General features: G+C 38.1%; 1 long non-coding RNA gene across 2 annotated transcripts in view; it reads left to right on the forward strand.

The window, feature by feature from the left end:
- The window catches only part of LOC126818818 (uncharacterized), a 152223-nt gene that overhangs the window by 91682 nt on the left and 37239 nt on the right, over window positions 1-23302 (forward strand). For both annotated transcript variants that reach the window (XR_007679340.1, XR_007679339.1), the window contains one exon: window positions 22392-22513. This is a non-coding gene — a long non-coding RNA (uncharacterized LOC126818818). The remainder of the gene's footprint in view (window positions 1-22391; window positions 22514-23302) is intronic.

Here is a 23302-nt window from a genome sequence, read left to right on the forward strand (position 1 = left end):
GGGGTGTAAAAGGGTTTCCCATCTCTCAGCAAAAAAAGTCAGTCATTTGCCTACTACCCCTGGAATTGGAACTGTCAAGGTTTCCGAATATCTAGAACAACATTTGTCTGCACAGTGTCGTTTCCATTCCATCGAATTCTAACTCTAAGGGTTCGTCCCATCTGAATAACTAGACACTGTTCCATGCTAGGATCTGCGTCATTCACTATTGACAAGGGGGAGTACCACCTGGAAAACCTTAAGAAACTTTCTCGGACAACACCTTTATGCAACCAGCCCCCCACCCCCACCCCGCCGCTAACAAATTTGTAATGCATACATATACAAAATAATAGCTCGATCGGTCATAATCTAGTAAAGCATGGTCGGGTGTAATCTGTCTAACTTTCTCGGACAACATCTTTATGCAACCCCATCACCCCCCCCCCCCCCACGCTAACAAATTTGTAAAGCATAAGTATACAAAATAATAGCTCGATCGGACATAATCTAGTAATGTGTAGTCGGGTGCAACCAGCCCCCCCCCCCCAACAAATTTGTAATGCTAATATACAAAATAATAGCTCGATCGGACATGATTCTAGTAAAGCGTGGTCGGGTTAGTTCTGTTTCTCGGGCAAAACCTTTATTCAACCAGCCCCCCCCCCCCCTGCCGCTGCTAACAAATTAATAATGCATAAATATACAAAATAATAGCTCGATCGGACATGATCTAGTAAAGCATGGTCGGGTGTAATCTGTCTAATAAGATTTCTTCAAATCGTTTATATCGTATCAGACGCAATGATTCTCATCAATGAGGAGCTTTATTTCCTCTTCTTAAACAACTTCGTCGATTTCTATTCTGTGTATAGCGTGAGTGTGAAATTTTAATTCGCAAGTGATATTTCTGTGAAAATTGTATAATCTGGAAATCCAAATAAATAGTCACGCAAAACAAATGTCGTGAGATCGTGCTGATGATTGGATCTGTCGTGTCGATAATCAGTTTGTGTTTAAACCTCTTCATTATACTAACTGGAAGTGAATGAAATGAAATGAAAAGGGGTTTAACGTCCTACTGTGCTGCTCTTATACTGGGCTAATAAAGATGGGCATACGCCATACAGTGTGCTATGAGGGAAATTTTGCCCGGGCAGCGGCACTATCGCCTACTCTTATATCGAATTCCAACTGCCAAGGGATCTTTTACGTGCACGTCAATGTGTACACGGGACCTCGGTTTTTCGTCTCATCCGAAGGACTAGACAGCTGTCCTTGTCAGACCTTCCGTTCTGCACCACTGACAAGGGGAACCACATCGGAAAATCTTTATGAACTTTCTCGGCCAATGCAGGTTCATTATGCTAACTGGAAGTGAATGGAATGAAATGACACGGGGTTTAACGTCCACTTTGTTCTGCACCGACCGGGATAATGAAGACGTACACACGTCATGTAGTGTGCTATGAGGGAATGTTGCCAAGGCAGCGCTTGAAAGGGGGTCTGATAAGGAACAACATCTATTTGATGGGAGAACAACCGTAAAAAAATTGGAATTCGATGACAAATGGTCGTTTTCATTCATCAAAAACCGTTTGGCGCGAAATGGTATGACGTTAAAACCATTTGATATCAAAAACGTTTAAATATCAGTTACAGTCGGGCACTTTAATTTCGGTATTTTAATATCAGTTACAGTCGGGTATTTTAATATCAGTTACAGTTCGGCATTTTATTGTCAATTATAGTCGGGCATTTTAATATCAATCACAATCGGGTATTTTAATATCAGTCACAGTCGGGCATTTTAATATCAGTCACAGTCTGGTATTTTAATATCAGTCACAGTCGGGCATTTTAATATCAATCACAGTCGGGTATTTTAATATCAGTCACAGTCGGGCATTTTAATATCAATCACAGTCGGGTATTTTAATATCAGTTACAGTCGGGTATTTTATTGTCAGTTACAGTTGGGCATTTTAATATCAATCACAGTCGGGTATTTTATTGTCAGTTACAGTCGGGCATTTTAATATCAATCACAGTCGGGTATTTTATTGTCAGTTACAGTCGGGCATTTTAATATCAATCACAGTCGGGAATTTTAAAATCAGTTACAGTCGGGTATTTTATTGTCAGTTACAGTCGGGAATTCTCCGGTATTGTAGACGTGTAGGTGTGTCCAAAAACAACAAACATGTTGTATGTTGGGTTGGGTGGTAGAGCGGTCTTAACGCGTGTACTTCCATCCCATGGATTAGAGTCGCCTGGTCAACCGCTTATGGTTTTCTTCTGTAGACTGGATAACCTGCTCTAAATGACGTCAGGCTGGTTCCTACGTCACTGCGCTATTCTGACTTCTATAATATGCAAGTCAGAAAAGGAGTGACGTAGGAGCGAGTCTGACGTATTAGAGCAAGTTATCCAGTCTATTTTCTCCTGATCCTATGGTCCTTCCGCTTCTAAGCAAATTATTGAAATTCAATTCATATTTCGGAAATGGTATAGTTCATTGACTAAACCTATTGTTTGCCATATATCTGAAGTCAGTTATTTGGGTCAAGGTATCGGAATGAAATGGGGTTTAACGTCCAACTGTACTGCACCAACTGGGCTAATGAAGATGGATGTAATAAAGGTGACATTGTCGCAATGATCATCAAGAATGAATAGCACCGTGTATAAATGTCTGTCTTCCATCTCTCAAGTCATCAAGTAGTGTATTAATAATTGTCAAGTGATTTATAATCAGGGGATATAGACGCGACTAAACCCAAGCTGTTATATCTTTAAGTATTATTTCATCAGTGAATCACAATACGATCAACTTGTAGTTTTATTAGAAGAAGCCATATACAAACCACATTTCCTTCCCCACTTAACTACTTAGCTGAATATTGAAGATGTTTATCTGCTTGATCGTATATTGGAGAGGTTTGATGGTCTTCACTCCAGTAGAGTAAACCATCAATACATTATTTATATGGGTTAGTATGGGTTTAAAGGCAGGTGTCTTCAGTCCTGTAGTGACCATCAGTACGTTCTTTATATGGGTTAGTATGGGTTTAAAGTGGGGGAGGGGCGACCTTCAGTCCAGTAGAGTACACTATCAGTGCGTTCTTTAAAGGGGTTAGTATGGGTTTAAAGGGGGGGGGGGAATCTCCAATCCAGTAGAGTAAACCATCAATACATTATTTATATGGGTTAGTATGGGTTTAAAGTGGGGGAGGGGCGACCTTCAGTCCAGTATAGTGCACTATCAGTACGTTCTTTATATGAATATGGGTTTAAATGATGCGTCTTCAGCCCAGTACAGTACACTATCAGTACATTATTTATATGCGTTAGTATGGGTTTACAGAGGGGGGGGGGATGTCTTCAGCCCTGTAGGGTAGACCTTCACTACATTCTTTGTATTGGTTAGTATGGAATTTAAAGGATGCATCTTCAGTCGTATGAACTATTAGTTCATTCTGGTCTGCCCTTGTCAGTAGAGCAGGGCGGAGGGTCTGATAAGAAAAAGGCCCAAGTCGGTCGGGTGGGTCTTGTTTGCACTTTAGAGTGCTACTAACATTTCTTGGATGCCGGAATTCGGTCGATAGTGCCCTCATTGTCCACTACATGGTGTACTCCAGTCTCTATTAGCTCGGTTGGTGCAGAAAGGTAGGATATTAACATACTAAAGAAGAAGTATAGTAAACCCAACACAGACGTATCCATCATGTATTTGGGTGTCATACAATATACATAAGTAGTCAATTCATGGAAAATACAATTTATCCTAGCGCTGTAAATATCGACCCTGAATTTGGATGCTCTGTGGTGAATTATAATTTAGATAAAGAGCTGGACGTTCTTGTTATAATAGTTTAAAAATATATAATACAATATGAATACATTCAACATTCATTCAAATTACTTTATTCTGAGCGATGTCACGTGTGTTGGAAGATGTAGCAACGATAGTGGACAATCTAGACTTAGTCTTGTTGGTCTATTTTATCTTTAAATTTTTAAAATCTCGCTGGATTCCTAATCCATTAAAATCTCTGCCATCCGATTGTCTAACAAGTTGATTATGGACTTGTCATGTTATTACATGCCTATATAATAGTGTATATAACATTTGAAGCGAAAATAGAGGGTCACGGTGGCTAAGTGGGTAAGACGTTGGCTCGCTATCCCGGAGGTCAATGAAAGATCTTATGATACAACGCGCACGCGTTAAACATTCGCCCGTCCCAGCCAGTGGCGATCACAACAGCAATGACCAAACTATTTAAAGCTAATCTTAATTTGCTCATTTTAATTTGTCTGTGATACCAATCTAGGTTTTATAGGGATCACGGTGGCTAAGTGTGTAAGGCGCTGGCTCGCTAGCCTGGAGGTCTGGTGTTCGATCACTGCATTGGCCGAGAAAGTTCATCCAGATTTTCCGGCGTGGTTCCCCCTTGTCAGTTATGCAGGAAGGAGGCCTGACAAGAACAGCTGTCTAGTCGTTCGGATGGGACGAAAAACCGAAGTCCCGTGTACACACTGGCGTGCACGTACAAGATCCCTTGACAGTTGTAATTCGATATAAGAGTATGCCGTAGTGCCGCTGTCCGGGCACAAAATTTCCCTCATAGCACACTGTATGGCGTATGCCCGTCTTCGTGGCAGAACAGTAGGACGTTAAACCCCATTTCATTTTGAAGCGAAAATAAAGACATGCTATATGCAGATTGAGCTGTTACCTACTGCATCTTTATATTGAGCTGTTACCTACTGCATCTTTAAAGACACTGTGATTTTCAATAAATTTTGAGTCTTAATTTACGGACACTAGCCTTCCGTGAATAATTTGCATTTTATTACAATCAATTAATAGCTTTAGATTAGTAAAAATATAATCCTCCTCTAGCAATGAGAAAACAAGTGGTGGACTTTATAACCTCATATAGAAGCCTTCTATATTTAATTGACTTAGGGAGATTTTATGTTTTTCGTCTAGAACACGAGCAATAAAAGAAATAAAATTACTTGATTGAAGACGATTTTTCGGTTTTACATATTGTCAAAGTAGTTTTGCGAGAAATAAATTTGGCTGTGTGGTCAATAAATGGGCATACAAGTCGTATTTGGACAATATAATGGTGAGGCATAATAGACATATCCAGGCTGTATACATGGATATATAGATGCTGTATACACGGACATATACAGGCTGTATACATGGACATACAGGCTGTATACATTGACATATACAGGTTGTATACATATACAGGCTGTATACATGGACATATACAGGCTGTATACATGGACATATACAGGTTGATTACCTGGACATATACAGGATGTATACATGGACATACAGGTTGTATACACAGACATGCAGGTTGTATACATGGACATACAGGCTGTATACATGGGCATACACAGGATGTATACATGGACATACAGGCTGTATGTATGGGACCGTCAAAATTTTCCCCATTTTGTGTCGATGCCTATTTTCTTTCTTCCCTCAAGCAGATGTGAATGGAATATTTGTAGTTCCCTGTCCATAAATTAATACCAAAAGTTTGATAGAACGTGGCAATAAGCAGAATATTACATACTGTATTACAACTTTGATAAATAGAACTTCTGTTATTAACAGTCTGTATTTTATAGGGGGGAGGGGGCCGAATGGTTAGCACATGCGCGCTGTATCATAAGACCTGTCATTGAGTCAACTGGCGTGGTTTCGAATCCATCCCTAGTTGTACGTGACAAGGAGTAGGCTCCCCTGTCCAACCTCGTGGGTTTTCTCCGGGTCCTCCGGTTTCCTCCCACTGCTAAAAACCCCTACGTGCAAGTGAATTATTGAAATAAGATTAAACCATATGTTAGTCCCGAAATGACCTAGTTTGTGTCGAGTGGACTTTAAACCCATCTCTCTCTCTCTCTCACTCTCTCTCTCTCTGTATTTTATATTCATCAATTATAGATAGATAGACCGTTCTGTTATAAAATGCTATTTTATTCAGCTTTGATAAAACAAAAAAAAGTGCCCACCATAAAAAGATAAATAATTGGGGAGATTTTTAGTACTAAAAGGTCAAGTCTATAAGAAACTAAATATTGTATGAATCTAACTAGTATTTTGTGTCATGTTTGATGGATTCTTCTGGTTATAAACAAATTCCATAATTACTGATATTTTCAATGATAAAATCAATATCGACATTTAAAATCGTAATTACTGGTTGCTTGTGTTTGAAATATAATGTAATAATGCAATAATGGCTGTTCGCGGGTTTGTTGTATGAGGTTTTTTTTGTGTGTGTGGTGTGGTCCACTTGCACTTACTAATTTCTGGACTGGATAACCTCCGTCACACTCGCTCCTACGTCACACCTTTTCTGACTTGGATTATAATCGTCAATGATGTCCTAAATGAAACGAAATGGAGTTTAACATTTTAATTTTCTGTACAAAGCTGGCTAATGAAGATGTTGCTGTGTGCTATGAGGAAATATCTGCTAGTACAGCGGCGTTTTCACTTACTCGTCGATTCCATGTGTAGTGTTTTCTTTTACGTCCACACCAATGTATACACGAGACCTCGGGTTTTCGTCCCACCGGATTGCTAAGACGCTGTTTCCTTCCAAGAGAAAACCGGCATGAAAAATCCAGAGCAACTTACTTGGCCAACACTGGGTTCGATCATGGGACCTCCTGGCATGAATGATTCAGAGCAACTTACTCGGCCAACACTGGGTTCGATCCTGGAACCTCCTTGTTATTGAGCCAAGATCTATTCGTTTAATTTTCTGCTCAGTATTTTATTATATTAAAATCAGCAAGATACCAATACAATCCACTATGTTGTGGTTATTGAATGATAGCCATACAATGAATTGCGTATTTGAGTGACGTTTTAACAAGCATCTTTATCCAGTCAGAACTATAATGGCCACGCATCATTCACGAAATGAGATTTTACAGAAACACTTTCTGAAGTCCATGACCTTGGGTCCACGACAGTTAATGGCGGTAAATGATTGTCTTAATTGAATTAATTACCATGTTGAGGTAATTAAGGAGGAACGTATAAATAAAATTATAATAATGGTGATACTAATAACGGTATTCATTGACTATAAATAATATGGTAAGGAGATCACTAAACGGTGTATTGACTATAAATGGTGGAGATGTTATTACAAACTGTATTAGGATCTATACATAAAGAGAGGTTGTCAAACTCTGGCCATGGTCGCCATTTGTAAGTTTAATATATTAATATCCATATCTGAACCAAACAAGTATAACATAATTAGTATCAATGAAAATGGACGGAATGATAATTCTGTATAAGATATAATGGATCAGAGACAGGAATGATAGATGTGTATAAGCTATTGTGGGTCAGGGGTTAGACACAGGACATGTTTAAGCAAAAAGGCTACTTTATATTGTTACCTCAGTGGAGGTATCATCGATAGCAAAACAGTGTAGTCACGATTGTCATTGCTACTGTTATCACGATAATAAACAAAATCTCGATTATCCATTTTAAATTAAATCATTAACTGCCAATCGTGCACGGTGTATCATGAGGCAGGTCATTGAGTCAGCTGGCGTGGTTTCGAATCGCCGGTTGTACGTGACAAGGAGTAGGCTGACCTGGCCAACCTCGTGGGTTTTCTCCGGATCCTCCGGTTTCCTCCCACTGCTAAAAACCCCTACGCGCAAGCGAAATATTGAAATAAAATTAAACCATATGGTAGTCCCGAAATGACCGAGTTTGTGTCGAGTGGACGTTAAACCCCATTTCTCTCTATCTCTCTCCCTCTCTCCCTCCCTGTCTCCCCTCTCTCTCTCTCTCTCTCAGATCTGAGTCGTTATTTCCACCACAAATTTACAATTTCCACATTATGATGATATTATGTGCAAATCTTGTAGTTTATAAAACTTGAAGACATTTAAGTCGTCCGATTTGCATTGGTGTGAACATTATATATATATATATTGATAAGGTTAGTAATTGGCTTGCACGTGATATTATGAATGATTGTACTAATTGAACAAAAGTACGGAGTATGATTCATTTAGCACTCAGATTTTTCTACACCAATAATGTTGATAAATAACTCTGTTTACAAAGATTATATAAATTATTGAAACACTATGAAAGTTGTTATAAGCCATCTTATAGATAACTATGTTGATTAGGATATTAGCTTCATTATTATAATTAACTCCCACAACGTCATTATGATGAACTTAGCTCGAGGGGTTAAAGTCAACAATCGGTATTCAATTTCTGTATAATATGATCTGTGTGGGTTATGATAGATGGTTTAGTGTGGATTATAGATGTGATTAAGATTGGTTGAGCGATTAATACCATTACATCCCTCAATTAACATCACTTGTTGGTACATTACCATAAATAGATTTGATCATATGAATAAAACTAATTGCTTGTATTAACTTACTATTATATTATATTCTGATTGATTGGTGTCTACTTGGACAGATGACCCTGGTTCTAGATACATACCCACAGAGAGAGAGAGAGAGAGAGAGAGAGAGAGGATGTATATACAAGCCTAATGACATTGTTAAGAAGAAGACAGAAAGTTTTAAAAGATCTTATAAAAATAATCCCGCACAACCTTTGTAACATCAGAAAACAACAACAGAGAAAGGAAAATAAATGACTATGTCTTTAATTGGCATGCAGTATACGACCTTTGCTTACATGCGAGACGTTTAAACGGGAATTCATGTCACAACGAAGGAGATTTATAGGCTTTTTTCAAGTAGAATTTATGGGGAGAATATCCATAAAAAAACAAAGCGAATAAACCATTTTTTTCTTAAATCTAAAATGCATTGCACTTAATGAATGGGGAATAAATCATTCTCCATTTCATGATGAGTTGTAAAAACTTCAGACGACATTCAACAGAAAATGGCGGAACGGAAACGTGATCTATGTGTATATATTTAAAGGGCGATTATAAGATTAAATGTAAAATCTTATTCACATTTGTCAATCTAATCGATGTTTTTATAAAAGTCAAGTTTTATATCGGTTTGTAAGGAATACAACTAACGTTCGTGAGAAACGATTTTTCATGTGCTACAGCAGAGTTTCCGCCCACACCTCCCACTGCTAAAGACCCCTACGCGCAAGCGAGGTATTGAAATAAAATTCAACCATATGTTAGTCCCGAAATGACCCAGTGTGTGTCGAGTGGACTTTAAACTCCGTATTTGTGTTTTGTTTTAAGCAGGGAGAGGAAACCAAGTCACTTGATTCAATGGCAGATTTTTCGATCTAAAACACAGGTGTTAAACCATTTCGGCCTTTGCACACTTTCCCTTAACCGTCTCAGATTATAGCTAACAGGTGGTTCGGATTTTATGAAAGGGAATTTAATGTCCACCCCGTTTCATGGTTTCGCCTGTTCCTAATAGTTTCACAAATTTCACCTGTATCCACTACGGTTTATATTACAGTGGTGACAGAATATCATTCTCTAGTGATTCTAACCCTTGGACAGTCTTACAGTTTAAAGGTGGCAAGTCTCTAACTCAATATCATCCACAGTCTTCCACATTGAAAACACGACTTACTAGTCAATTTAAATCAACATTGCTGTTGTGATCTTATCGTGAAAAGATGGGCTTGTGATATCTAATATTTAACACAAAATGAACATTTTACCATTGGTACACGAATCGCGTGCCATAATTCTTTCGAGAGCCATTTGTAATGAAGCAAATCGATGAACGTGGCTAAACATATCCACAACAGTGATATCGCAGACAAGAATCGAGAAACGTAGAAACATGGATTGAACAATATCACGAGATACCAAAACAAGATATATAAATGATATAAATATATATTATAATCAACATACATGTATGGAGGAGGTTACAGATAAAAATATAATCAAATCAAATTAAAGTCGATAGGCCTACTCCTCGACTGCATGGTTACAATATGAGTTGCCAATCTTTCCATTTCTTTTAAATAGCTTCTTCTTTTTCTTGGGATCTAAACATCGCAGACCAATAGTATCTTCTACTTCTTCTGTAAATTTACATCCGCTTGCACCTAGGGTGATGATATCACCGACTAAGATTTTCTGCTAAGAGACTTGCAGTAAAAACCAGTCGTGAATGAGAGACTACTCTAGCATGGGGTGAAAAAGTAGAAACATCTAACGTCTCCATTTTAAATGGGTTGATATTTTAGAATGAATCTCGGAATAGATCACATTTGTCACTAACCAGGTAATGGTCAAATTTTGGTTCTATTGGTCTTTATCATGTCCCAGACAATGTCCTATAGTGCTCTGTTAGGGGCATTCACATTTCATGGCTCTTGAATTAGACGAGTAATTCATTACCAACACAGCTCAGCAAAATAACCCAACGTTTTGGTCAAATCCAGCCATATAAGGACAATTAAGTGTTAATCAGTTCCTACGTCATGATATAGCCTATATCATGATTAATACCATACCTCCCACCCCCACACTTCGTTCGTTTACAAGAATTTCAACTTTGTATCTTTATCAAAATAATCAGAATTTGATAATGTTCTATGCACCACGTGTAAAATAATTAATGGCTGCAGTAGTCAAAGTGCACTGAAACCTATCTGAATAATTAATGGCTCCAGTAGTCAAAGTGCACTGAAACCTTTCTGATATTATTGACAGCAGTACAGATTGTTCGGAATTGATTAACTTTTCATCCATGTGAGTAGGTATGGAAATGAATATTTGATCTAATTATTCAACCTTTGATCTAAATTATTTGTACGTTTTAATCTCTTAAAAAGATATCAATTTTACAAATATTATTTTTTAAAAAATAGCAACGTAATAAATCACTAGAAAGGTTAATGACGTTTATAACTTACGCATATATGTTGAAATGAGTTTTAATTGGCTTGACTTGGTGTCGAGCCTAACGTCAACTTCAACCTAGATTGCGGTATCGCAGACAAATTAAAATGGGCAAATTAAGATTAGCTTTAAAAAGTTTGGTCATTGCTGATGTGATCGCCACGGGGTGGGAGGGGGCGAATGGTTAACGCGTGTCGTTGTAGCATAAGGTCTTTTATTGAGTCAACTGGCGTGGTTTCGATTCCCTGGTTGTACGTAGCAAGGAGTAGAGTCGCCTGTCCAACCTCGTGAGTTTCCTCCCAATGTTAAATAACCCTACAGGCCACCGAATTATAAAAATAAAACTGAACCATATTATTATGTTACTCTAAGAACTGAGACTCATTGCTTATCACTAAATAACATCCATGACACCCACACCCCACCCCACACACACCATTTAAACTTATTCGCTATAAGTATGTAGCGCGGGGGCAGTTTCGAAAAGTCAAAATAACGCTGTGACGTAGAAATAATCTTGACTATTGGGATTCGATGACGACTAAGCGGAAATGACGTCATAACAGGCATCATGGTGTAGCCCCCTTTTCATTATCCCCCGTCTTCATTTTACCCAGTCGGTACACATAAGTAAAACGTTCGACGCCATTTCATTTGGCCAGTCGTTGTCGAATAGTAGGACGTTAAATCCCATTCCATTTTATTTCATTATCCCAGTCGGTGCAGACAAGTGTATTAAACAAATGAAATGAAATTAAATGAAATGGGGTTTAACGTCCTACTGTTCTGCTCCTATACTGGGCTAATGAAGACGGGCTTACGCCATACAGTGTGCTATGAGGGACATTTTGCCCGGGCAGCGGCACTATCGCCTACGTGATCCCCCAGTATATTAAACACCATTTCATTTCATAGATATCAATGTTCATTCGTTTCTCTGGGCGGGGAGTTTGGGGGAGGGAGGTTAATTAATATACCTTTTTAATTAAATACACACATCCTTGCTATTCGTGTCAGTATGAGTTATTTCTAGTTTAATTTGTGTCAGCAGGAGTTATATTTCTGGTTGTAATTTAAACTATTTTATTCATAAAGTTATTCTAAATAGTTTATTAATCCCCTCCAATTATTGCTGTCATTCATTTAACTTCAACAGTAAAGGCGGGAAATTAATCCAGTGAGTAATTAGTGTATTTTAATGCGTTATACCTCAGATTATTTCAGATAGCTACTGGGGAAAGAGCATGCTAATATTGTATACAAATATATAGAATATTTAACATCACAGAATATCAAGGTGCCAAACCACGGAATCGTATGCCAACATTTAAATGCCGTGGTGTCAAAACGCCTTTTTCAAATATCGTAATGCCAGAAGCCCTAGCAATTATCAGTTCCTATAATGTGATGCCAAAATCGTCCAAGTTCTCGTAAAATTTACGTGATTTTCATCACCCGATTGCCTGCGGGTCTTGTACATTTAGTAGTGTTTAGTGCGGGGTTCACTTCACAAATCAATTTAGTTTGATGAAGATGATTATCTCACATTCTAGAAAATTTGTCCAACGGACTTTCTCCCATTTTAAATGTACGCTTGCAGTTTGTTTTAAACATTGTATTTACTGTGCCAGATATATCTCAGTCTCAAAGAATAATTTGTAGTGAGTTTATATTAATGGGTGTTAACCAAATCCCCTCCTTACAAAAAAGTACACATATGAATGTGTGTGTGTGAGAGAAAGAGAGAGAGAAATGGGGTTTAACGTCCACTCGACACAAACTAGGTCATTTCGGGACTAACACATGGTTTAATTTTATTTACATAATTCACTTGCGCGTAGGGCTCTTTAGCGGTGGGAGGAAACCGGATTACCCGGAGAAAACCCACGAGGTTGGACAGGCGACCCTACTCCTTGCCACGTACAACTGGGGATTCGAAACCACGCCAGTCGTCTCAATGACAGACTTTATGATACAGCGCGCGCACGCTAACCATTCAGCCATCCACCCCCCCACCCCCCAACATATGAATGTAAATTCAACAATAAATAACCTAATAAAAAAATCAACGCCATGGCCTTTCGGTAATTGTGTGGTAAATAAAACAATCTTAGATGAATGAAAGTAAATATCAAATTTAGTTATAGGTGCAAAGAGGGCGATATGGGGTTTAACCTCCACTCGACATAAGCTAGGTCCTTTCGAGACTAACATATGGTGCAATTTTTAATTTTATTTAAATAATTCTCTTGCTTATATCGTTCTTTGACAGTACAATTTTTAATTCTATTTAAATAATTCGCTAGCTTATATCGTTCTTTGACAGTGCGAGGAAACCGGTAAACTCGGAGAAATTTCCACGAGGTTAGGCTGGGGAACGTACTCAATGTTCATAAGGTCTTGTCAATGAGTCTCTCTCTCTCTCCCTCTCTCTCCCTCTCTCTCTCTCTCTCTCTCCTGTAAATTAGTTTCTGAACTAAAAAACAGAATATAACCAAGAATTAAAATTCAAACATATATAGATATATAGTATGTACATTTGACATTTTTGGTGCTAGAAACGCAATTAAAATTAAATTTGTCTTGAGCAAAAAAAAAACCCGGGTATTTTTTTAAAAAAAAAACAACCTGTATTTGTCTAGTTAGTTTGTTTAAATTACATAGATTCCAATTCTTCAATAGATTAGTTTTACAAGAAATATTTTCACTTTCCCCTAAAGATTACGTCTATATAACAATTCTACTCTTGGTGTTGGCGCGATTATTTTAACAATTTCTCCTTCAATCATCTCCAGGGGGAAAGTTTGTCTGGACCGTTTCCATCTGTATAAAACTGTGTCTGAATACTATCAGTCGATTGTTGTTGATTTGATATTGTAACAACAAAAATTAGATAACTCTTCGAATTATTAAAGTAAGGCTCTGAAATATAAACTGTTACGGCGTTGACTGGTGTCGTGCACATTAAACAGTGAATCCAGTGTTCTTCTTGGTTTTAGCCAACTTCCTTGGGATATTCTGCCGTGACTCCCGAACTTGACACAATAATAGGCATTTTAGCCACCATTTGATGTCAATTGATTTTGCGGGGGGGGGGGGGGGTCACGGTGGCTAAGTGGGTAAGAAGATGGCTCGCTAACCTGGAGGTCGGGTGTTCGATCCCTGCATAAGCCGAGAAAATTCATCCAGATTTTCCGGCGTGGTCCCCTCTTGTCAGTGATGCAGGACGGAGGGCCTGATAAGGACAGTTGTCTAGTCATTTGGATGAGACGAAAAACCGAGGTCCCGTGTACTCATTGGTGTGCACGTAAAAGATCCCTGGACAGTTGGAATTCGATATAAGTGTAGGCCGTAGTGCCGCTGTCCGGGCAAAATGTCCCCCATAGCACACTGTATCGCGTATGTCCGTCTTCATTAGCCCAGTTTGGAGCAAAACAGTAGGACGTTAAACCCCATTTCATTTCTGATTTTGCGGGTGACTTACAGTGTCCGCGATTTGTCTTATCAATGTTCGTGTGCCTATTTGTGATTTTTCCTATTTGAAATATATAAGTTAAAAATACACTATGTTAGATTTTGATAAAGAGCTGGTCGTTTTTGCTAAAATAGTTAAAAAATAGATAATGAAAAATGAATATATTGAAATGAGCGAATTAATCACTGTTTTAGTGTGCATTGATTGTTTATTATCGTAACTACATTGCTGGTTGTTAGAGGCTTGGTCTCGCTTCTCCATTTTAAATCAAATCATTAAATGGACAAACTGTTCTAATCTAGTTAAAATCTGAGCCATCGGATGACATCGAGAGTTGATTATGGTCTTTTCATGTTCATATATATATCTAATTTATATAAAATTTACGGCCTAAAGAAAGACCTGCAATAGGCAGATTTAGCTCTTGAATAGTACCATTTAACCTTGAAAGTAAAAAGTATTTTTTTCAGAAAACATGAATGATATATTATATGGCTTCCATTGATGGAACTGGATGTATAAAATGGACGACTTTATCCCAACTAAAAGCCAATATGCATGAAATAATTCAACCTATTATTAAATTATGCTTGTGTTTAGTTTCTTCAATGACTGGCTATATTTATACGTTAGTGAGATAACAACCAGTAGAGAAATCTATCGAACAAATGATTCAAGGATTTTAGCCTCGTAATCAAATCACCTTCTCCTGTAAACGGTTACGTCACCAATGGCTTTAGGATATTACGTTATTAGCGGAAGTGAGCGTGAAGTGCCAATCGTATTAGAGAATATAAAGATTGGAATGATGGGAGTTATTTAGTTACATCGTTTAAGATAATATTTTGATCTGCTGGCAGTTTGTGGTGGTAATTTGATTAGTTTAAAGTAATACAAGTAATAACAACTTAAACATGACGTTCGTGGCAAAAGTACAACAATACCTAAACGCTGTGTGAACTCGCTGCTTGTGAAAGTGGCATTAAGTGTTCTAGACTAAAACTTAAAATTGCAATTTCATATTTTTAAGTTATATTTTTAAAATTTATTAAAATAAAGCCTTAAAATAGATGGTATCTATAAACAGCCCGGCCTTGTTAAAGAATAATCCTATTGATCCTATAATTCGCTATTGCCAGTTGAGAAATTGGCAAAAATATCATTTTTATCTTCAAATTCCAACGTTTGAAGATAGCTACTCCATGGTGGAGAATAGAAAACAAGGGAGGTAATTGGGAGGTAATTGTGTTAATATTTCCGGTGTAAATTAGTTTTATGTGCGAGAATGACACCTATGATCGTATAATAGTAATTGACAACCTATTGAGCAAAAGACATAGAAATAATTATGTTTTGACTTTCTTAGAAAATATGAAATTGTAACTTTAAACATTGCGTAAAGGTCAAAAGTACAAGAATTAATAGTTATATGGGTTGTTGAAGTGGTATCGGGTGGTCTATACTAAAAACTAAAACATGGTGCTAAAGACAAATATACAAGCTATGTGCATTTAAAGGGTTGTAGATATGGTATCATGTGTTCTATAACCCACTCCCTGCCTCGTATACGACATCCACCATTAAGTAAAGTTAACGAAGTGATAGTTGGACTTTGGATTTCAGAAGATGATGATATGAAAGGAACATAATACGTTGATCATCAGAAGCTAACATGGTCACGTGTGCTACTGGGGAGAATTCTCCTTTGATAGTCGTGCTTCCACCTTCTCTTTATTCCATCGGTAGTCTGGTGGGCCTATAACGTGCACAACCACGCCCCACCCTTCCTAACGACTAGATGACACTGATGCGTGATAGTAGCAGGTGGGGAAACTTCGTTAATTTAATTATCTTCAAATCTAACCTTCATTTTAGGGAGGAATACCTTGTAAAATACAATATTCTGAAAATTAACCATTATTAAAGATTCACATTTACCAATAGTAAGTGCAGGAGGACCGCACTACACGCAAAACAAAAATCTACAAGATAAACCTGAGGACAAGACAGAAAATAGACATTACACCAAATAAACAAATATCAAATCAAGTGAATGGATCCGGGGGCAAGCCGTAAGCGTCCACTGTATAGTCCCGGGTCTGTAGTGGCACAGACTTCACTCAAATTTGAAAACAATCAGAAATACAAAAAAGACGTAACAGAAATAATGCGACCAAATCCTTACAGTGGTCGTCTCCTCTATGGCGATAGTCTGCCAAAGAGATTCGTCAGTGTTGCACGTGACGATCAGCGAATGTATTTATTGTGTCTTTGAATACAAACTACAATAGTACAATAAGAATGTTATGTCTTCGTGAACTCGGCGAATGAATTGAAATGAAATTAAATTAATAAAAAAAAATGAATTGTGAATATTGAAATGTTTAATTATTCAAGTTGGTATGTAACATATGGTTCGTCAGGAAACATGTCGTCGACGATAATAAAATTACAAATATTGATTCTGTAAGAATTTTTAAGACCAGTGACATATTGTTATTAATGAATGCAACAGCAGTAAAACATTAGATGTACGGGACTACATGAGATTAGACGACTGTGAAACACTAGATATACGGGACTACATGAGATTAGGCGACTGTAAAACACTAGATATACGGGACTACATGGGAATAGACGACTGTAAACACTAGATATACGGGACTACATGAGATTAGACGTCTGTAAAACACTAGACGTGCGAGACTACATGAGGTACGAGACTGTATGTGATTAGAGGACTGTAACAATAATAGACGTACGAGACTATATGACGTACGGGTTTACATGAGATTAGAGGACTATAACAATATTGTTTTGCCCCAACTGGGCAAATGAAGATGGGCATACGCCATACAGTGTGCTATGAAGGACATTTTGCCCGGGTAGCGGCACTATGTCCTACTCTTATATCAATTTCCAAATGCCAAGGGATCTTTTATGTGCACGCCAGTGTATACACGGGATCTCGATATAACAGTAGTCCGTAGCGCCGCTGTCCGGGCAAATTTTTACCCATAGCACACTGTATGGTATGCCTGTTTTCATTGGGGGGGGGGGGGGGGGTGTTGGATGGCTGAATGGTTAACGTGTGCGCGCTGTATCATAAAGTCTGTCATTGAGTCAACTGGCGTGGTTTCGATTCCCCGGTTGTACGTGACAAGGAGTAGGGTCGTCTGTCCAACCTCGTGGGTTTTCTCCGGGTCCTCCGGTTTCCTCCCACTGCTAAAGACCACTACGCGCAAGTGAATTATTGAAATAAAATTGAACTATATGTTAGTCCCGAAATGACCTAGTTTTTGTCGAGTGGACGTTAAACTCCATCTCTCTCATGATTTACAGTTTGTGTGTATAATGTAGATGAAATTTGTTAGAATGTGAAATGATTGAAAGGGGTTCCACTTGTATTGATGTGTTTGTTCAAGCATCGTGTTTAATGGCGTCTCTAATTAATTTCTGGTGTAAGGTCAAATCTTTATACAACACTAAATTTAGTGATGTATAATGTCGGGGGATATTTGCTTACACCCCGGATCAAGTCGAACGCGTTCAATCATAATACAACTCGTAGGTAGTGATTAATAACGATATTTTATATCTAAGACCACAACACGCTTTTCTCATCTTAGAAAACATTACAGCGGTTTGTCTTCGTGCATAAATCTGTCGTTTGTTTTAAGGAATAACAGATATGGCGCGGAGAACCGGAAACATTATCGGGAACGATTCGGGGTTATTGTTTGGTTATACTCATTAGTTTTTGTTAACAGCGTTGGTTCGAATAGGGCAAACACATCGCAATACTTTAATATTTTCCTGGTCTCAGTTCTTAGTAATTAAGGAAGTGGTGGCATCGAGTTAATTTGGGCTTACTGTTTACTCATCCTCGTTAGGATTTTTACGCACGCAGTTCGAGAGCGAGAGAGAGAGAGAGATGGGTTTAACGTCCACTTGACACAAACTAGGTTATTTCGGGCCTAACATATGGTTAAATTTTATTTCAATAATTCGCTTGTGCGTAAGGCTCTTTAGCAGTGAGAGGAAACCGGAGGACCTTGAGAAAACCCACGAGGTTGACTCAATGACATGCCTTATGATACAGCGCGCACGTGCTAACAATTCGGCCATCTTCGAAGAGAAAAAAAAACATATCGCAACACTTTAATGGGTCTATTATCTCAGTTGGGGTGACTCGTAATCAAGAAAGCTGTCCCGGATCAGAAGCGCGTGTGTGGTTTTTTTTTTTCTTTATAAATTGTTTTGGGTTACCGTTTACGCATCCTCGTTTTTTTTTTAACAACGCGGGTTCGAAGAGGGCAAAACATATTCCCGAAACGAGTTTGTTAATTTCTCGGTTCATGGTAATCAAGAAAACTATCCCGGGACAGAAACACGCGCGTGTGTGTGTGTTTGTAAGTTGATTGGTTTACCATATTTGATAGTTAAAACAAATCGTTTCTATGTCTATGAATGCTATCTTGTGGATTGGTTTCAAGTCCCTGTGGTGTATGTTAGTCTATATTATTCTGGATAGTACGTGTTTGCCTGTCCCAGATCGCCCTAAAATACAGTTATATATATTTTTTGAAATGAGAGTCTAGATTAATTCTGACATTATCCTTCTCCCCATCCTTTCTTTTCTGATGGTTTTGGGAATAAAAATTAACTTGATTAAGATTAGTGTCTCTTTGATAATTTTCAAGACTGGAAATGGAGATGAGGCCATGGAAGGAATTGGGGGTGGGAGACTACCATAGTGTTATTTTTAACGTCCACGGATTCACAGCTGACGAGTTGGACGTTACTCAGACAGTATTGTTTTCAACCGCAAAGGATTCTTTTACGAATTCCAACTGTCAAGGATTCTTTTACGAATTCCAACCAGCAAGGAACCTTTAACATGCACACATGTATAACTAAAAGAGCCCTCTTGTTCGTCCCATCCGAACGATTAAGCAATCCTTTATTCGTCCACCCCACAGGCGTCACCCCTGATAAATTATAAACATACCGGGATCCTTTCCAAACCCTTCTGGAATTTAAATCAGGACATTCTGGTCTAAAGTTTAGTTCTCTTACCACTCAACCACCGCCACTCCCTTACCACTCAACCACCACCAATCTTTTACCACTCAACCACCGCCACTCTCTTACCACTCAACCACCGCCACTCCCTTACCACTCAACCACCGCCACTCCCTTAACGCTAGAATAATCCTATCACAAAACCCTGACAATGTAAGCCAAAGCAGAAATATGGACTAAAAAAGTAAAATTTGACCGGTCCAGAGAGCCCATTCTGCTATACATTAATATATATATGACTCCGCGAAATATCATTCCTTACGCGTATTTTTGCAAGTACGATGCTGGATGGGGGACGATAATAGATTGAATCCAACGGACTGGGGTTGGGAATTACGCGGTGAAACTCTATTGCCACGCCGCATGGACACACCGTTAGCACCACCGCATCTACTAAAAGTAGTTCGCTGTACATGTAAGGGAGAGTGCGCTACAACAAAATGTTCCTGTCGTCGATATGGACTAGAATGTACGAATGTGTGTGCAAGTTGCAACGGAGAGACAATTCCACAAGCCCTGTCGTACTGGATGAAGATGAACTGGAACAGACAGTTTGGATGGACTTATAGAAATTGGACTCGCTTTTGGGTGTCGATTGACTGTAATAAACTAATTTCTGAATTTTACCGTAGATAAATTCTCTTTAATTTCGCCTCTTTTATTGTCGACATGAGCAAGCTGATGACGTCACAGTGGCATTGTCGTGTCAAGATAAGACCGTATTGAATTATGTTAATTACGGCATTTCGCCTCAGCCGATTTCGGCCGAATTTGGGTATGATGCTGTCTGATATATGTATGATCGAACCCAACTTCATTAGTTTCTTTTGCAATTTGTTTGGGGTCACTCCACATTTCGGTTTTATTTGCCCCGACTAATAATATATGACTGGATAACAATAGTCAGGAATTTGTTTCAAGGGGGTTTAAATACTACGTAACACTACTTTTGGGACCAGATTAACCCTAAGCCTATCCCAAACCCCTAGCATAAGGTAAAATTTTACTTTCATTGATTCGCGGCGGGGAAAACAGGAATAGAGTGAAAACTAACGATAGATGACAATAACGGCTTTGCACTGTTGACAGACATGTAGAACCACAACGCACGAGTAAAACGTGGACTACAGTGGACCCAAAGAACCATATCATCCAGCACAGCCCACGCACGTGCTAGATTATTCTCCACCCCCATCCCGACCTCCTTGTTTCAATATGGACAATTGCCACAGTGTAGACACAACCTATTATCATCAACCAATCCCACGCATTGAAACTCATCAAAATATCATTTTGTTTTTATTGCACGAATAAATGAACAACAATATTTGAATCAAGGGAATTCTATCATAATAACTACACTAGACGTTAAATAGAAGATCGTCCACTTTTATAATCATCAACAGATCATCGCACAACTGGTTTTATTACAGCTATATGATAGAACTCAATCTCATTAAAATACAGATCTATATTTCGTTTCGGTTTTTTTATACTGTCGATGGCCTACACTACATGACGCGATAGGTCGCGTCAAACGTCACACGAGCGGCTTTTGACCCCATGAGGTCAGACATTTGATTAACCCATCAGCATTGATGTTACTAGTGGATTACCCACCGTTCCGTGCAAAATACGCCTAAAGCTCGCCGTAACAGACCGTTTCATTAACTAATAGCTAACATCATTCAGAACACGTTAATTATAACAACTTTTCCAGATCCTAGTGTTGTAAAGACAAGTAAAACGAAACTTTGAACTATAAAAACGAAACGAAAAAGGATCCGTGTTTTAATCAGATTGGATATAACTCTAGTGATGATATACCATGGTTATATTATAGCTATATAACTCTAGTGGTGATATACCATGGTTATATTACAGCTATATAACTCTAGTGATGATATACCATGGTTATATTATAGCTATATAACTCTAGTGATGATATACCATGGTTATATTATAGCTATATAACTCTAGTGGTGATATACCATGGTTATATTACAGCTATATGATATAACTCTAGTGGTGATATACAATGGTTATATTATAGCTATATAACTCTAGTGATGATATACAATGGTTATATTATAGCTATATAACTCTAGTGATGATATACCATGGTTATATTATAGCTATATAACTCTAGTGATGATATACCATGGTTATATTACAGCTATATAACTCTAGTGATGATATACCATGGTTATATTACAGCTATATAACTCTAGTGATGATATACCATGGTTATATTATAGCTATATAACTCTAGTGATGATATACCATGGTTATATTATAGCTATATAACTCTAGTGATGATATACTAGCGATGCTTTCATGGGACCGATTGGTCCATAAAAGTTAAAACCCGTTTATTTCATTAACCAATATATTTAATCACAAGAAGGATTATTTACCACATTCAGCCATGGAATGCATGACCATTCGGACCAAAGTCCACTCGGACCAATTGATAGACCACTCGGACCAAACAAAAAGACTACTGGGACCACAAAAAATATGAATATTAGCTCTTATGTAAGGAAGGGGGACATTTTTAAATTATGTATAGATTCACCTATAAATTATTCGCTCCTTTGTATTGTTATTTTTTAATATTTTTTAATATTGGTCCGAGTGGTCTTCCAACATAAATTGATTGGTTCGAGTGGTCTTCCAACATAAATTGATTGGTTCGAGTGGTCTTTTGGGTTGGTCCGAGTGGTCTTTTAGGTTGGTCCGAGTGGTCTCAGTTTTGGTCCGAGTGGTCTTTTTTTTTTTGGTCCGAGTGGTCTTGGTCCGAGTGGTCTTTGGTCCGAGTGGTCCGGGTACCCAGCCATGATTCTTAGTCGACCATATTCTGGGTGGAGGAGGAGTATATTCGTGTGGTTGTTCTCTTGTTATCAGTTAATCTGTTTTATAATTCCTGTCTCGTATTTTTATAGTTTCAGGAACCAGTACTGGTCATCCTCTACCATCATTCCTCGACACACCCACTAATACAACATTTGGTGTAGGCGAAGAAGCTATATTACAATGTGCTATACAGAATCTAGGAACAAGAACGGTAAAATTATATACTTTTATATAGCAGATCTTTACATAATATTAATCCCATCTTACCCCATTCCCTCTCATCCATGCTCTACTATCCCCAGTCCCCAATTCTCTCTCTCTCTCCCTCTTGTTCTCTCTCTCTCTCTCTCCGACCCTATCTTTCTCAATCCCACCTTATGTGAATTCGAATACGACATACAAAAATACAACAACGTTTCTGATTGGTAGATATGATATTTGTAGAATATAAAAACCAATGAAAAACTCTCTTGCATGTTTCTGGACCTTGTTTGGCAATACTCACAGATTCTACAGTATTATTACGTATGGTACCGCATACATTTAGGTTAGCCAAGTTTTAGCATCGTGGTCTGGAAAAGAATCATCACTGTCTGAGTCGAAGTTTAGAAAAGGATCAATTTACCTAAATTAATCAAATTATAAATGAAGTCGAGTGAGAGTGTGAAACACTAGTGTTGGTCTGCCAAAAGCAAGACATGCTGTCGGATATATAATCTACTTGTAAAATAAAAAGTAAAAGTGATTGATGCTAATTGGACAGGTATCAGACCACTATGACAATATAAACTCTTCTATTAAAGAATTACGACAAAAATACATCTGACTGGATTTAATGATATTAAGATATCATGATGTCATTAATTCTATACCAATCTAAATATTAACATGTCTCGAGACATTTCCCCACGTGTAACGCCTGTCGGAATGACAACACATGTCCCCACTTGTAAAGCTTATTGGGTTGACAACACATGTCCCCACTTGTAACGCCTAGCGG

This window comes from Patella vulgata, chromosome 4 (genome assembly GCF_932274485.2).
Source record: "Patella vulgata chromosome 4, xgPatVulg1.2, whole genome shotgun sequence".
Taxonomy (NCBI): Eukaryota; Metazoa; Mollusca; class Gastropoda; family Patellidae; genus Patella; species Patella vulgata.